At 39.2% G+C, this 16728-nt stretch overlaps 1 protein-coding gene across 2 annotated transcripts in view; it reads left to right on the top strand.

Moving 5' to 3' along the window:
- The window catches only part of FGF14 (fibroblast growth factor 14), a 591564-nt gene that overhangs the window by 55390 nt on the left and 519446 nt on the right, over nt 1-16728 (top strand). The window lies entirely within an intron of this gene.

Raw genomic sequence — 16728 nt, 5'->3', positions numbered from 1 at the left:
CTTCTTTGAATCTCCAGACAGGGCTCTTGTGTGGCTGCCCTAGTACTTAACATTGCGTGTCACTTGATGTTGCAGTTATGTCTTTATGCGCCTCTCCTCTGTTTTACTAGAAATTCTCCGTATATTCAGGAACCTAACGTGTAGTGAGTGCTCAAATATTGTGAAAGTGGGCTCAACTGACAGGTTGTCTGTAGCAAGTGGGATATGAGAATAAATCTAAGTCAATGAGCAAATAAATACTCTTAGACCATATTCTATTTAGAAAGAAATTCAGTTTCATTTTTGAAAATACAACTGTCAAATGATTACTCTAGTATAGCCATTGTTTGTCTCGTTACGCATCTAATTAGTGTTTTGCCCAAGTGGGCAAACATGAATCTATTTTATCCAGAAGCAACATATGCTGTAATCTCAATGGCTAATGGGTTTAAAGAAGCAGTTCTATTTTAATTCAGATTCCTTAAGAGGTTGGAGGAGTCTTTACCAGAAATTGTAGCATTTTGACAATATCTATCTTTTTAAAACATTCTGACATCCAAGTGATTTGATTAATTTAGTTTTTAATAGATATGAGGGAATTTTAATATGCTATACTCACAAGATGATTTATTCATGGAGGATCATTTTTTAAGTGATGAATTTCATTCTTTCTTTTCGAGTAGAAGTAGAAAAAAAGTATGTGGAATGCAGCTGCTAATTTAATAATTTTACTGATAACTAAGAGTGGAACAGATCTTGCTGTGAGTTTTATAATCAGCTTAAAAAGCACTCCGTATTCTTTCTGTGACAAAGTATGAAAAACACAAGGCAATATGGTTATTAGAATTTTTTCCCTGAAAAAGCGTAACCGTGTTGTATTCAATAGTATAGTCAAAGAAAGATTGGGTTAGAATGATCAAAACAGCCATTAAAGGAATGTGTCTTAATGTCGGCCTTGCATGGCTTCTCTTTTTCCTGCTAAGGAAATCTAACAGGATATTAAAAAACATATTAACCTTCAAAGTGTGTTTAGATTCTGTTACGCTTCTAAAGAGGCAAGATGAGAATATGAGAGCTATGTTTAGTAGAAGGTTTGACCCATAGAATTTGTAGAAAGGGGTCACTTAAATTTAGTTTGAAAGCCAGCACTCTCACATGTGACTGTCTCTAATATCACACCCCTCCAATCCATTCTCCAAGCAGCTGGTACAGCTATCTTTCCAAAGGCAAATCTGATTATGTGATTCATCGGTTTAAAGCTATTTAGTGGTGGAATCTAGACGCCTTAGCTTGGCAGATTAGGTACTACCTACAAAGGTCTTGCAATAACTGCCCTTGAAATCCATGCTCGAGCTAAAACGAGCAACTCCCAGTGCCCAGAACACCTCAGCCATTGGCTACTTGTTGTTATGCAACCATCCCTGTCTGCCTGGAGTGCGTGGTCTCTGTCTATTCCCCCAGGGAAATTGAGCACTCCTTTCTTTGGACCCATAATCTACCTCTACATCATTGTTCTTTCAAGCCAATCTTAACATTTTGTGTATGCAATTACCCTTATCTCTTACTCTTAAGCTCTTATTATCTCTGTGTGGCACTTGGTTGAATAGATTTATGAATGGATTCACCGATACCTGATACCTGAGAGATATATTGAATGTCCCTCCTTTCAAAAACAATATTCTTCATGGAAGTTTTGCCAGACATTTAAAAATAAATGCTCTCCAGCTTGGGATGTTTTCCTGAGCTTTTATTATTACTCTTACTGATTTCATTTTAACATTGTAGGTGAAAACATTGGCGATCAGTAGCTTTGGTTTATAATTTCAACTCTTACTCAAAATACTTACATTCCTACAGAAGAATATACTTTGGGCTAAGAAAACCAGCATAGTCAACAATATAGTCAATTTGGACCTTCTCCTCTGCCCCACCCCCCACCCTCCATGGAAATATGTCTTTCAAAATGTGCCCAATGACCCATTTTGCCCTCTCCTGGTATTTGGGGATGGGTTTAGGATTTTTCAGGGAGCAAATAGGGGAATAGCATCACCATTTTTAGCTAGAATCCTAACTATTGAGAGTGATTCTGTTATTTTGTTCCTTGAGCTGTCACTAATCTTAATTACTGGATTATTGTTTATGTCTGAGTTATTTCAATTATAGAAAGTCAGAGATTAGCATGTTAGGTGTTATATAGCTATAGAATTGTCATTGCCATTGTCTGCAGCCTAAAAGTAAGCCCGGAAGTAGACACCATCATCACTGGGGCATAGGAAGAATCACACTGTTGAGTTAATTTTGCACATCATCCTTTCATTTTCAAAGTTGAGAAAGCTGAAGCCCAGAATCTTAAGTGGCTTATCCACGGTTTCATGGCAAAGTCAGAGAAGCACCAAGCTCCATGCAAAGCACTTCCAAAATGCCTCACCTGCCTTTTGTATTTGAAAGCCCTTCCAGTGGCACTGTAATAATACAGGACTATTCTGGAGGCCCCCAGGCTTGGAGCTGGGGGTTACTGGATAGCTTGCTTTCCACTGAGTTTTCATTGGCCTCTCGTGGAAGGGTGCCGCAATGAACTAAGAGATTGAAGCACAAAACTGCCTTGTAAGTTTATAAGGCTTTATCAAAGCGGGTGTACACATTTTAGATGATGCCAGAATACTGATTTTCTACTTGAATTAGCAGAAACTTTGACAAGGTGGGTGAAGATGCCCAATCTGTAATTACTTCTGTTAACCAGTGGGCCTGTTGCTTCCCTATAGTTTGCAAGACTCTATATTGAGCAGGGTCAGCATGGGTGGCAACGTGGAGCTACAGATAAGTTAGTAACAGAGGCAAGGGAGGGAAAACAACCTAAGAGACCAATGCAAATAATCCTGGGAGTCCTTTCTAAATATATCTCTACACTAATCTTTGCCTGTCACCTAACTGCCATTCTTCTTCAGTAGGTCACCTATTGTTGCTAGACGGCTTTAATCATTTTGCAATTTTAAGTTAAAAAAAAAGGTAACACCATAGATTTGTGTCAGCTTCCTGCCTTTTTTCATAGTAAGAGGACATAAAAAGTTCTCAAAAAATGCCCAGTGTTGGAAATCTTGCAAGAAGGTAGCCCTTTCAATCATAAAAATATTTCAAATAACAGCTTTATCAGCCTTCTTGCTTTGAGCTGATAATAGGGACAGTAGGTGGGTTGGGGGAGGGGGAAAGAACAGCCTTTAATTATACATCAGGAGCACTTTAGGGAAGGAGCTATATGTTTTTGTATCAATCAAAGCCTACAGTAGTGCTAAACACACAACTTGAACTTTAAGGTGTTTGCTGAATGGGTGGATGGAGTGATGATGGATGGAGAAATGAATGGATATTTTACAGCTGTTTTGTGTCATTTTGAATGACGCAAGATCTCTAAAATAAATGCATCTCCTCGTAATGGAACTCTTTCTTCTTCCTTTTTATTTTGCATAAATAAAAGAGTTATCCTCTTATTCTTCTCTAGTCTAATGGAATTTATCAAAGAGTAATGAAATGAAGGCTGCCATTATGGTAGGTCAGTGTATCTATAATGATGTTGTTCTCTCTCTCCAGTAGCTTCAGAGATGGGCTGCATAAAGCAGGGAGCCTAACTGGACCTGCAGATCTATAAACTGAGAGACGTCAAGTATTAACATGTTATCATGAATTACTTTTCTTGTAGTGAGATACAGGAAGTTCTCTGGATATATATACATTGATGGGAAAGCAGGTTTAGGTGGAAGGGGGTGTGGAGAGAAAAGAAGGCAGAAGATGTGATGATGGTTCTGACACTGTGGCTTCTAGTCAGACAGGGTGCTGTCTGGTAGCTTTAAGTGTCAGTGTGGGTTGAAAACAGGTGCTTTCTTGGGGATGGAGCAATGTCACCAACACAACTGCCAAAATCCCGTAGATCCCAGTTGTTATTGTAGTGGGTTATTTTGAAAAACCTAGGACATCTTTCACATGATCATCTCAAAGATAACTAAAAAAGCAAGACACATTTTAGGGTACAAAAAACAAAATTCAAAATATCTTAGAAAGCTAAATTATTTCCACTTGGGTTCATAAACACTGTGCATGAAACATGAAGTTAGAATTCTGATCACGAAAATCTTATACTAATGCATTCTTTTATCCCAGCCTAATCTGTAGCGACTGGCAGTTCTTCGTAATAGATCATGAATCTTTGTGCAACAGGGTGATGTTGAGGCAATAGAGAACATCTCGTTTGGTTTTATTCTACTGAGTAGAGCTGCATGATACTGCTGTTTCTGAGGAGTGGCCGTCATCTGTATGCTTTGCTGCAGACAGCCTTTCCGGCTACAGTAATTTAGGGGCCTCTGAGAACTGAATTTGAAGGTGCAGTAACGCATCATCAGGCAAGCACTGAGCATCATGTCCTCTGGGTGGGTTTCATTTTGTAGATTGTGTACAAGGTGCACTTACTGGTTCACTGGATCCACCTATTTATAAGTCTGTGAGACAGGACTAAGCCAGAGATTTCAAATCAACTTAACATTAGTTTGGGCAAATCAGCCCATGTCTATGACTTGATTGAACCAGAGTGCTGAGAGAGAAGCTGAGTGGGTACGCTGCTCAGGCTGGGTCTTCTGCTTTACCTCAGGTGGCTCGTTAGCGGGGCTGGAGCCCACCCCTTTTGACATCATCTTTTTGTGTGTGTTTGGAGAGCTTGGGACCTGAACAGATGGCCTCTGTGTGGGCTCCCATGACTACCAGGCATGCCAAGCAGGCAGTTGAGTGATCTGGCTTGTTCCTTCTCTTTTAAATTGCTGTCAGCCAGGGAAAAGTGGGGAAAATAAATCAATGGCTCCCTCCTCCAGACCCAGCGTGTACCTTTCAGTCATCAAAATAAGAAACATCCTGTGGTGGCTGTTGGGTGATTTCTCTGATAGGAAGAGCCCTTCACACACTGGAGATTAACATAACAAATGGCCAAGCAGTGCCTCAGAAAGGACATTTTTTGTCAGGGATGAAATGTTGGCGCTGAATGGACAGCAGCAGGCTTGGAGGGAGCATTGTTTATTCACTCCCAGACGCTCAGCGTCCTTTGTCACTGGGTTCAGTATTTTTGGTAACTGGTTGGTAACTGTTTACATCTCCCATCTTCGGAACACAGGAAATCATAAACAGGAATCATGCTGACTATCTCTGGCAGTGCCTTTGTGTTCCTACTGTACTAGAAGCTAAGGGGCCTCTTCTTGTGTAACATCCATGTTTTTGACTCTTCATTTGAGTCCAAAGGAAACTATGTAGCAAGGGACTCTGTTTAACACCAATGATAAAAGCTTTAACTCTTGTTTAATCTTCCAATACTACCATGTTGACCCTGAGCTAGCCGACTTTTTGGAGTCACATGTTAAAAAATTGATCCTGAATCAGGGGAGCATGGGATCTTTTATTTTTTAAGATTTAAGATATCATTGCATGATTAATTGCTAATCATTAATATATTAACAAGTTGACCCTGAACTAGACTGTTTTATGGCCCAGTTTCCCTTTATTTGGAATAAAGCCCCCCTCCCACCTTGCTTACAAATCTATGTCATATTCTTACAGATGCATACTGATTTTCTAGTTATAAATCATGGAGACTGATGTATTTTCAAACAATAAACATTTCACAGATGTGAGAGCCATGCTGGATTAAGGTAGAAGCGAAGTTTTACTTTTTGGAACGAGTCTGATATATATATATATATGAGACTTTATAATTTCGAAAGCTTCATATGGCCCGTGGGTGGCATGTTGGATACCCCAAGACTTACTTAGTGCAGTATGATAATCTAGTTCCCAAGTTTTACATAGCTTGACACATAGAACTGGTAATGTTTCTAGAAATACCATAAATAGAAATATCTTCATAAGACCTTTATGTTGTGATCTGCTTTAAGTTGTCTCCCCAGTTAGCTAGATGCATTATGGGGCTGTCAGGTCAGAGAATTAAAAGTGGGACTTCTGGTCTTGTTTCTGATTTGGTTATAACCGAGCTATTTCTTGAGAAATATCACTTATCATGTCTCTTCACTGATGCTTAAAATATGTATGCAAAAATAAAGCTGCCTAACTTGCAAGTCTTTTGGGGGGGTTCCTTTATAAAGTTAAGAAACATAAAAATTATTATTAATGACTATGAAAGACTTAGAACTGTCAAGAAGGATGGCAACGTTTCACCCAGCCCTTGAGAGGAGACAGGTCGGCCATGAGTTAGTCATCGTCCGTGGATGATATATTTGAGGACATGATGCACAGCAGTTGAATTTATTAAAAAAAATGTTAGTAAAGCTCTTGTTTGGAGAAGTCATGGATTGCAGCCTGAAATTCTGGGAAAATGGAATTTTCCCTCAGCTTACAAATGTGGCAGAAGGGGTCCTCACTATTTTACACATTTGGATTTTTGTTAATGTTTCATACATGCACACACAGTCAATAAAACCTGTGATAATTAAAAATGCTACCTTAGATTTAAGATATATTTAAAAAATATTAACACAGAATAGCATCTTGGGAATATTGAGCATTTTACTCCTGCTGCTTTTATACGTTTTCTTTGGGGAAATGGGCAGACAACTATTTGTTCATTCTTACCCTTTTATTCAAATGTACATTTTCTGTTTATTGAAATAGAATGTGACCTTTAGGCCCCCGTGTCCCAGGACAGCCCTGTGAGTCTCAGCAACTTAGAAAAGTTTCTCTTTTCCTTTTCCTACTCCTACAAATTACAGTCAGCCACCCAACACGCCCTTCCATTGGTGGAATCTGCTGACTGTGATGTAAGCACAAAAATGAGGAAAATGAGACCAGAGAGGTGAAGTAACTTATCTAAGGAGGGTTTGGGCAGAACTGCAACCGGAATTTAGGTCATTGTACTCTTAGTTCAGTTCTTGCACAAATATTTACTGCACTGGGTGCTGTGCTCTTTGCTATTTCTGTGCCCTTTCTATTCCATTCTGCTGCCTGTCTGTCTCTGCTGTGGGGCATTTGCTCTATGGAAGTTACTCTTCTTTCCACAGGGAAGCGTTTTCTCTGTGCCCATTCTCTTCATGTAAACTCAGCAGACCTCCTCAGTTTCCTCATTTATAAAACAAGGATGCTGTAATATCAAGTCCAAACTTTCATGATTCTGTCATCCTTTAATCAATTATACGTGAAAATTGCATTTGAACCCTGAAAATCCTTCATTGTGCATTTCATGTAGCTTGTGTTCATCATGCTGTGTTTTACTTATTTTTGTTTTGCCTGGTTCTTAAAGACAGCATGAGAAACAATGCGGTAACACCCTGTGATGATACAGTCCTCAAACAAACGGTTTCAATCAGATAATTACATTTTGCTTTAGGTCCCGTGTTGTGAACAAGCTAGGCTTCGCATCACTGTTGGGATTTTCTGGGCCTTTTTGGGTGGTGTGTGCAGGCACATGTTAGCAGCGTTGTGAGCTATTGTCCTCGGGGCCTAGCAAAATGTGAATGTGTAATAATGCGGCAAAAGTTTAGCTAATAAATGCAAGATGATGATGCATGTACGTGATGGAGTAGAACAACAATTCCGTTTTGGGCCCAAGGTATTGGGATCATACCAATATCTATGTTAAATTGCATAAGCTGGAGCTGTGTCTTTTGGGGCATTGGGATATTAAAATATTAGAAAATGGAGCAGTTAAGAATATAATTGTTAAAACTGCTTTCCACCTTTTAACCTGGGATAATGTAAAAGTGGCCATTCATTTATTGTTTGCTGTGTTCCAAGGATTTTGCTGACTGCTTTACATATCATTTTGTTAAATTATTTTAATAATTCTATGGTATAGCTTATCCACATTATCCACATTTTACAGAAATGGAAACTGAATTGCAGAAAAGTTAAATGACATGCCCACATGCTCAAAGTGCTATTTAAATTGGGGACTGTCTGATTCCAAAGCTTTCCTTTTTTCTTTTTTAATTTTTTTTTTGAGGAAGATTAGCCCTGAGCTAACATCTGCCACCAATCCTCCTCTTTTTGCTGAGAAAGATTGGCCAAGAGCTAACATCTGTGCCCATCTTCCTCTACTTTGTATGTGGGATGCTGCCACAGCATGGCTTGCCAAGAGGTGCGTAGGTCCACGTCTGGATCCAAACCAGCAAACCCCAGGCTGCTGAAGTGGAGCACACGAGCTTAACTGCTACACCACCAGGCCACCCCCTCAAAGCTTTACTTTTTGTCATTATGCTCTAATTCTCCCAAACCCATTCATTATTTGCCACACTTTTATTGGCATATTTGGATGCCAGGAATTCAGAGAATAAAATAGACAAATAATCCTGATCTCATGGAACTATCACAGGCAGCACGGTTAGTGAAGAAATGGGTAAAATGTATAGGATGCCTCATGGTAATGGGAGATTGGAGAACAATAAAGCTGAGAAGGGTGTAGGGAGTGAGGAATAAGGGTGTGGGGCTTGCAATTTTGAGTAAGGTGGTCAAGAAGGCCTTGCCAAGAAGGTCACACTGGAACAAAGGCATGAGTGGAGGCATAATTGAAGTGGAGTTGGGGTGGGATTGATACCTGTTGGAGAAGGCTAAAGGGAAACTGGGAGGAGAGACATCAGAGAGAGCAAGAGCAGAGACAACTCTTTAGAGTCAGGTGTTAAAAAATCGGTCCTGGATTAGGAGAGTGTGTGATCTTTTATTTTTTAAGATGTGCGATATCACTGCATGATTAAGTGCTAAATGGTGACAGTCTAGTAGAGAAGGAAAATTGATTGACGGTGCAGGAGAGAGACGTGAGAATTGTTACTGCCATGTTCCAGAGTAGGCGAGACGGGATGGGACCTAGTGCAAAAGTGGAGGATTTGATCTTAGACAGGAGCATGGAAAATTGTTTGTAATGATAGGAGGGAAGGTGGAGGGTAGGCGTATAGTGCTGATAGGTGAAGAGATGAACTTGTGGGAGTGGAGGGTGTTCTCTTCTGATTGCTCCTATTTTCTCATTGAAAAAATAAAATCAGATCTTGAGTTGAGGGTGCAGATGGGGGAGGCTGTGTTGGAAATTCGAGGAGGGAACAGTGCAGAATTGTCCTCCAAAAGGGTGTAGAGTGACTGGAACACACCTCTGAAGTTTCATCGTCTGCCAGCATTAAGGGTGCACGTGGGGTTAGTGGTCATGTGTTCAGAGTGAGAACAATGGATATGATTGTGGTTCAGTTTCCACATGAAAATGTGGAAGCATGCTTCCCAAACCAAGTTGGTCAGGATGCACAGAGTAGGTGGAAAGTTGGGTTTAACTGTGGTCAGGGTTTTGCCAGAAGAGTGTAATAAAGAGAGAATAATTATGAAATTTAAACTGGGAAGATGGCAAGTGAGGACATGGAGGGGGTGAGGGACATGAACAGGGTGATGAGATCAATGGATTGTAAGTCCTGGTAGGTTCCAAGAGTGAGGGACTGAGGTGGAAAACAGGAGGTGGTGATTTGAGAGTGGGATGCTTGATAATAAGGTTACTCAGGGGATTAAGTTTTCTTAGCTATAACCATAGGTCTGAGCAGCTGAGGTGGGGCAGAAGACAAGATCATTGGAGGAAAGGTGCAAGGACCTAAAAGACCACCATTAATTGGAACGGAAAAGCACCAAGGATTATTTCAGGATTCTTCTAGGGATCGATGATGAACTAAAAGTTAAAGAAGTCCAACAAGGGAGGGGTCATGGACATGAGCCAGCAATGATTGCAAGAAGGAGCAAGTTGCTGATGGGTCTTAAAGGAGAATGTTCTGCTCACAATGAGTATTGCTAATGAGTGGCGCTGAGGAATCTGTGGGACTTTTGGGAGGAGGAAGGGAAGGGAGAACTATCTGGCAAAGATGAGAAGGAGGACACCAACCTTGCTTTTGGCACCATGATTCAAGTGCTGTGGAAAAGAATGCAACCTTCACTCACAAGGCTAAGAAGGAGCTGAGTCTTCCCAGGAGAGCCAGGTCTCAGCCTGGAGCAACAAGCTACAGGAGAGAGGCGGAGAAGTGATTAAGCAAAGAGGGGGTTGTCCTGATTTTAGTGAGCTTTGGTGGATACAGTGGAAGAACTTCAGGAGTTGGGGCATGGTGGATAGGGCTGCAGAAGAGGATGTAAAGAGGCCTATGAGGTGGAAGTCTGAGAGAGAAGGAATGAACTGGAACTCCTGGGCATCTTAAGGGTGGAAAATCAAGTTAGCTCCATTGGTCTCTAGGCCCATAGTGGTGGTGAGGCTGGGTGTTGTGAGCGGGGGTGGGGGTTGGGGGGGAGGTTTGTCAAGAGCATGTAGGGTTGGATATTCCCCTGTTCCTGCAAATGATGGTGTAGAGGCTTGGAGACAGTCAATTTCACTGGAGCGTCAGGATCTCTGGGATGCTCTTCTAACTCCTATAACATGAGCAGTGTTAGAGTGCACTCTTAATTTATACTAGGTGTTTACACTACGGAACTCATTTTCTTCACTTGTGAGAATGCTCAGCTGTGGAACTTTGAATCCCCCCACCCCTCTGCCCCTTTAGCAGTCTATGCTGTTGCTTCTCCTTCATGTATCATGCTATCCAGCTATTCTAAGCATCTGCAATGTACCAGGTTCATGCTTTAAGAGAGGAAGTAGGTGGGAGCTACATGGATGAATAGAATCCTTGCTTTGAAGAATTTACAGTCCAGAGGGCAGGAAAGTATAGTAACAAAAAACTACAAGGAGGATAGAAACCTATTTATCTATACGGGAGCGATAGAGGAGGTAGGAATATGTTTAGATGTCAATTTTCCTAGAAATACGAAAGACTGAATATCCATGTAGAAGATAAATTTCACCCATTTTATTCAGGTCATTTATAGAATTTTACAGCTATCTACAAAGAATTTGATTTCTGGGAAGTTATATAGTACTTTTCTCAGGGTTTATATATAGTAACTGTTCAGATCAATACATGAATAGATAGATGGATGGATAAATAACAAATGTACTTATGAAGTGCTTTGACCTTTAAGATTATTAACTTGAACTGGTTGCAAACATTTCTTGTTTATGTTAAAATTCGAGTCCAAAATGAAACAGTTGGACTTCATTGCCTTTAACTCCAGAAGGGAGAATGGAGGAGAGGAGAGTGTTGTGCTCTGGTTTGAGATAATAGGGAGAGGCTCATGAAGTTTAGTTGTCTGTCTTCATTTTTTTACACATGGTAGTGAACAAGAGCTCCTTCTGCATTAAAGATCCTTAGATCACATTCTAGTGTTTATTCTAAACCTTTTTGTTGATCCTTGCAATTCCCTTTATGCTGCCGTTTGCTTATAAAGTATTTTTCTTTTTTGGAAATGAGCCCATTCTCTATTTTTGGGATAAATACAGTTGTCTTCTATCAGATAAAAGAGATTTATAGAAGTGATTTGGTCACCGGGACATATTTATTTGAATTAAGAGAATCATTTGGAGGTGGAGGCATCTCTTAGTAATTTAATGGGTACTTTGCCTGGCATCATAGATTGATTCAAGAGCTTTTATGAGATAACCGTAATCACTAGTGTTGATTTTTTTGGAGGAAGATTAGCCGTGAGCTAACATCTGCCAATCCTCCTCTTTTTGCTGAGGAAGACTGACCCTGAGCTAACACCCGTACCCATCTTCCTCTACGTTATATGTGGGACACCTGCCACAGCATGGCTTGATATGCGGTGTGTAGGTGCGCACACGGGATCCGAACCAGAGAGCTCCGGGCCACCAAAGCCGAACGTGTGAACTTAACCACTGTGCCACCGGGCTGGCCTCTACTAGTGTTGATTTTTAAGTGCCTTTATGTTGTTCTGTGCTGGCTCCCCTTCTCCCCCCTTGCCTCTCAAGTAGTCTTCACCTTTGGATCCTAACAAATGTATCTCAAGGCAGTGAAACTAAAGGGTTGTATGTATGATTTTTATTAACATCAATGTTACTGAAAGCAAAGAAATAGATAGTGAAATAGTTCATGCAGTTTTGGAGGACCAGAGAGCCATTCCTAGGCTGACATGCCATTACGTGGCATTGTTGAACTTTATTTTGATGAAGATAACTTGAAATGTGAGCATAGATGCTGGGAAGCTAATTATCCCTTTAACATTTTTGAGCTTTTGGAGTTTTGCTGCCTTTATCCTATACTAGGTTGAACTATTATTCTGCTTTAATAGGTGAGCTGCACAGAACCTTCCCTTTAGGTCTTCCTTCTATGGGGGAATAATTGGGATTATTTTCTTGACTTTTTGTTCCATTCGTATTCTACTGATGTATTGTTTCTCTCTTTTAGTCTTTATGGATCTATTTTTCAGTCATAGTCTCCAGAACCCTGGAACATTTATTTCCTTGCATGCTTTTTTGTTTTTGGTCTTTTTTTCTTTTCCTTTTTTAATTTTAAAATGTAGGATTTATGTAGCATATCAGATTTTAAAATGCTTTATAATTATTTTGAGCTGTTTTCTTGTGTGCCTGTTCCTCCTGCCACCTTAACCCTGTTTCATAACCAACATGATGATAGATGAGTACTTTTTTCTCCTGTCAGTGTTGAGGAAATGGTGCTAAATTTGCTATTCACTATCTATTTACTAGTCAGTAATCTGTTCCAAGAAAATAATTTGCAAGGCTAAGGAAATCATAAGAAAGAGATTAACATTCTTCTTTTGGTTTTGATTTATTTAAATTGAACTGAGACTGTGGAATAATTCTCTACTGAGTTTGGCCTGATTATACTAATAGTTTTATTTGGCATTGTGCAGTCTGTGGCCTTAGCATATTAAATGACATTTTTGAAAAAAAATTGGCTGCCGTATTTTCAGTGGAGGAATTTGTTCTCTAGTTGTTTGCATTTGACGTTTTGATTATTGTTCCTGGGCTTCTGGGTTTATTCTTTACATTTACATTTAGTTGTTATTTGAGATTATGCTTTAAAACTTGAGTTAGTACTCAGAATGATTGAGATTTATCTCACATTTCAACCCCATAAATAATAGCGACAAATTTTCCTTTTCTCTCAAGAAAGTCTAACCAGAAGCAGAGATTTGTTTTGTTTTGCTTTTAAGCATCACCTGTGTCCGTTGGGGCAAGTGTGAAAAAAATAATTGGTATTTTAAATTTATTGAACAAACAGTTTTTCCTTGTTTATACCAGGCCCTGTTTATATATACCCAGGGTAGATCAGTGAACAGATGGACAAAAACAAAAGAAGTTGTGCCTTCATTGAGCTTATATTTAATTTGGGGTAGGTGGGGCGAAATAGACAAAAACAAACATGGTAGATAAGTGTATTGTATAGCGCGATAGAGGATGGTAGTGTTATGAAAGAACATAAAGCAGGGTAGGTAGGATTAGGAAGGCTGGGGTGAGGATGAGGTTGCGAACTTAAATTTTAAATGGTAAGGTCGGAGTAAGTTTCTTCAAGGAGGTGAGGGCGTTAGCCATGATGCTATCTGGAAAACAGAATTCCAAGCAGAGGGGACAGCCTGAGTGTGTCACTGCACATTCAGATAATACCAGGGTGGCCAGAATGGCTGAGTGATGTGAACAGGAGGGAGTGTGATGGAGACGAGATCAGAAAGGAGATGCTCCTCAAAGGGATGTTCTGTCTGTGACTGGCCCCAAGTGGTATTGTAAGGACTGTTGATGTTCTTTCTTGTCAACAACAAGGGAGAAAAATAATCTGAGTAATATTTTTCTAAAAATTTTGTTTCTTCTGTTGATCATCTTGATCTGGTTGGACACTCTCTGCTCCTTTTCAAAGTTTTTTGGAAAAAAATATTCCAAGTATGATTAAAAACCAGTATAATCTCTTCATCTGTCCGTTGGTGTCCTTTAGGGCAATATTTGAGAGCTGTTTTTGGAAATCTGGTCCCATCCCTTTTTTACAGGTTCCTTCCATTTCCCTTGAGCATTTTCTCTTTGATGTACTTTGATTTTAAAGATATTTTCCTTTTCTTAAAAAAATTATGACTGTGCTGTGTGTATATCTGTGTTTATGATATTTGAGAATCACAGTAAAGTTTTAAAAAAATTCACCTTTAACATTTATAAAATTATCAACAGAAATAACAACAAAAATCAATCATTAGACAATGTGGTACAGGGAAAATTGGTGGGTTTTAATGAACTGTTATTTAAACGTGCTAATATTTGTAATATGCTTAGAACACAGAGTTTCTCATATAAAAGTGTAATATCTATCTCTAGTAGAGAAAAAAGAAAGAACTGTGAATGGTCAAGACACTTTACTTCATTTAGCTTCAGTTTCCTCACATGTAAAACAGGGTTAATAACTATTTTACCCAGTTGTTTTGAAGACTAGAGATCATGTGTGTAAGTGTCTTGCATGGTGTCTGGCGCCCAGTGATAGTAATGACCCTATTGCCTAACATTTATTGAGGGCCTGCTCCATTTCAGCCACTGTGCTAATAAAGGCTTTGCATCCCAGGTCTGATCTCATCCTCATGGGGACCACTGTCATGAAAGCTCCCTGAGGGAAGAAATCTCATCTGTATGGTTCACTGCTGTATACCCAGTAGGGAGAATAGTGCTCGGCATATATTAGATACTCAATATATATCTGTTGAATGAGTGAGAGGAAATGCCCATTTCACAGATGAAGAAAGTGAGGTTTGGTGGGATTATACAAATGACTAAAATGGCCCAAGGGGACACATGGAGCAAACGGGGGAGTCAGAATTTGAACCTAGGCAGACTGACCCTAAAGCCCAAGCTCTTAATCAGGCCAGCAGCAGGCTGTTGTAAGGGTTTTGTGTAGGACAACAGAGAGAGGGTTCCCTTCCTCCATTCTTCTAAGTCCATAGCTCCTCCTTTCCACTTTTATCTTAGAGTGAGATATGGTATTAAGCACACTGAATTTAATAGCTATGATTATTGTCCTTGGGTATCAAAACGTTGTCATGTCTCTTTCTCTTTTCCCTATAACAGCAACCAGGGATAAATATGGTAATGCCTCCAAACATGTGCATGTGCTCACGTGCAACAACACATGCAGAACACACACACATGTCGGCTGCACACTGGATCCTTTGAAGATTCCTGTGCTAGATCACTCTCTTAAGATCCTGTTGAGCAGTAGTTTGAAGGTCCAGTAAAATAATCACTGATCTGGACTAAATTTGTTGCCTTTAGTTGTATGTAACAGGTGGGAGAGCAGCCTATTACTCTCAGAACCTGAATTTAAATCTCCCATAGGTAAGACATTTTATTTCTACTAGGAGGTTAATTCTACTCCAATTATTTTTAATGATTGATAGGATATCAGTTATTGTAGGTCACATATCTTTTTCAGTACTCAAAGGTCAAAAAAAAAATCAAGGGGAGTCAGGTAGGACCTTACTGCTTATATTCACAAAGAAGCTGGTAAAGGTTTTTAAAAGAAAGGACTTTTGTTTAATTTAATCTTCATTAAATTAAATAATATGTTTTCAATTTGAGTCTGAGAAAAGTGTTTGTCCCTACCAATGTCATATCAATACGTTTGAATGGTTAAACCAGCTTTTGGTGTATTTATTGGTTAGATAACATGTATGAAAATTATGTAACAGATTCTTTAATGGTACCTAGTTAGTTTATTTCATCAGTAATAAAGACAGGAAACAAAATAAAAAGTGGCAGGTTAATGAACTATAGAAAACATGGCATTATAAATCCTTATAGCTACATGTGATCCTGCTTCCATCTGAAGACTCAGAATTCCAGGTATTCTTAAAGAAATCTGTGACTAATGCAGCTTAAAAGGTCTCAAACTGACATGTAGCAATTCTTCTCAGTATTTCCCATATCTGGAATGTGTCAAATGCTGATGCAGTAGTAACAATAATTTATAAATTGACATTGCAGCAACTTTTTAACCTTACACTTAGGCAAAAAATGGAAACAATCATTGGAGTCAATGCTAACCAAATTTATGTTATAGGCAGAAACCGCAGGGCTTCCATTTCACCTTTATGCTGTTTGCCAGTTTAAGAAATGCTGGCACAGGGATCAGTTGGTGAGAAAAGCAGGCTCCTAAGAGGTCAAACTAGATTGTTTCTCTAGCTTTTGTTTTGTTTTTAATATCACGTTAAACTTTTTGGTTTTAGTTTGAAAATAAACTGGGAAGAGGTAGAGATTGGACAGAAAGGGGATGGATATATATTTATTTCTTTAATAGGTATGTGGGATTAGAACACACGACAATGTCTTATTTTAGAAATGGTTATACATGTTTTAGTATGAAACAAGAAATATTAATCTTCTGAAATTATAAAAATTCCATGTGGGCTTCTGTTTTACATTATTTTTACAAAGTTAGTAATGATAATTTTACCTAAAGAAAATCATGTAGCTGGCAGGGAAGGAAATAGTGAACCCAAACTTTATTTATAAATATGAGAAGACTTAAAATTTAGGCAAAGTTTTGGATAATCTTTTTTAAGGGTATTTGCATCTCAAGAGTCCAATCGATAGTCGCTGAAGTACTTCATCTTCATAAATGCTCACCATGACTCACCACCATTAAAATCATGGCACTTATGGGATCCCCAAAGCCACAGGGATATATTATATATCGGCATTGTGATGGACAGGCCTAATAGGTCTTTCCCATTTATAATAAATGTATTTCTGTACTTCATGCCAGAGTGTATTTTATTGATTTCCTCTGTTGCCATGCTGAGGCTTCAATCTTGGTGACAAAGCATGTTTTAGGCAATTACAGTTTAAAGTTGCTAAATTTCAAATATTAAGCC

Source organism: Equus przewalskii, chromosome 16, assembly GCF_037783145.1.
Source record: "Equus przewalskii isolate Varuska chromosome 16, EquPr2, whole genome shotgun sequence".
In the NCBI taxonomy this organism is placed as follows: Eukaryota; Metazoa; Chordata; class Mammalia; order Perissodactyla; family Equidae; genus Equus; species Equus przewalskii.
The sequence above is the reverse complement of the archived record's forward strand: the minus strand, read 5'-3'. Positions and strand labels throughout refer to the sequence as shown.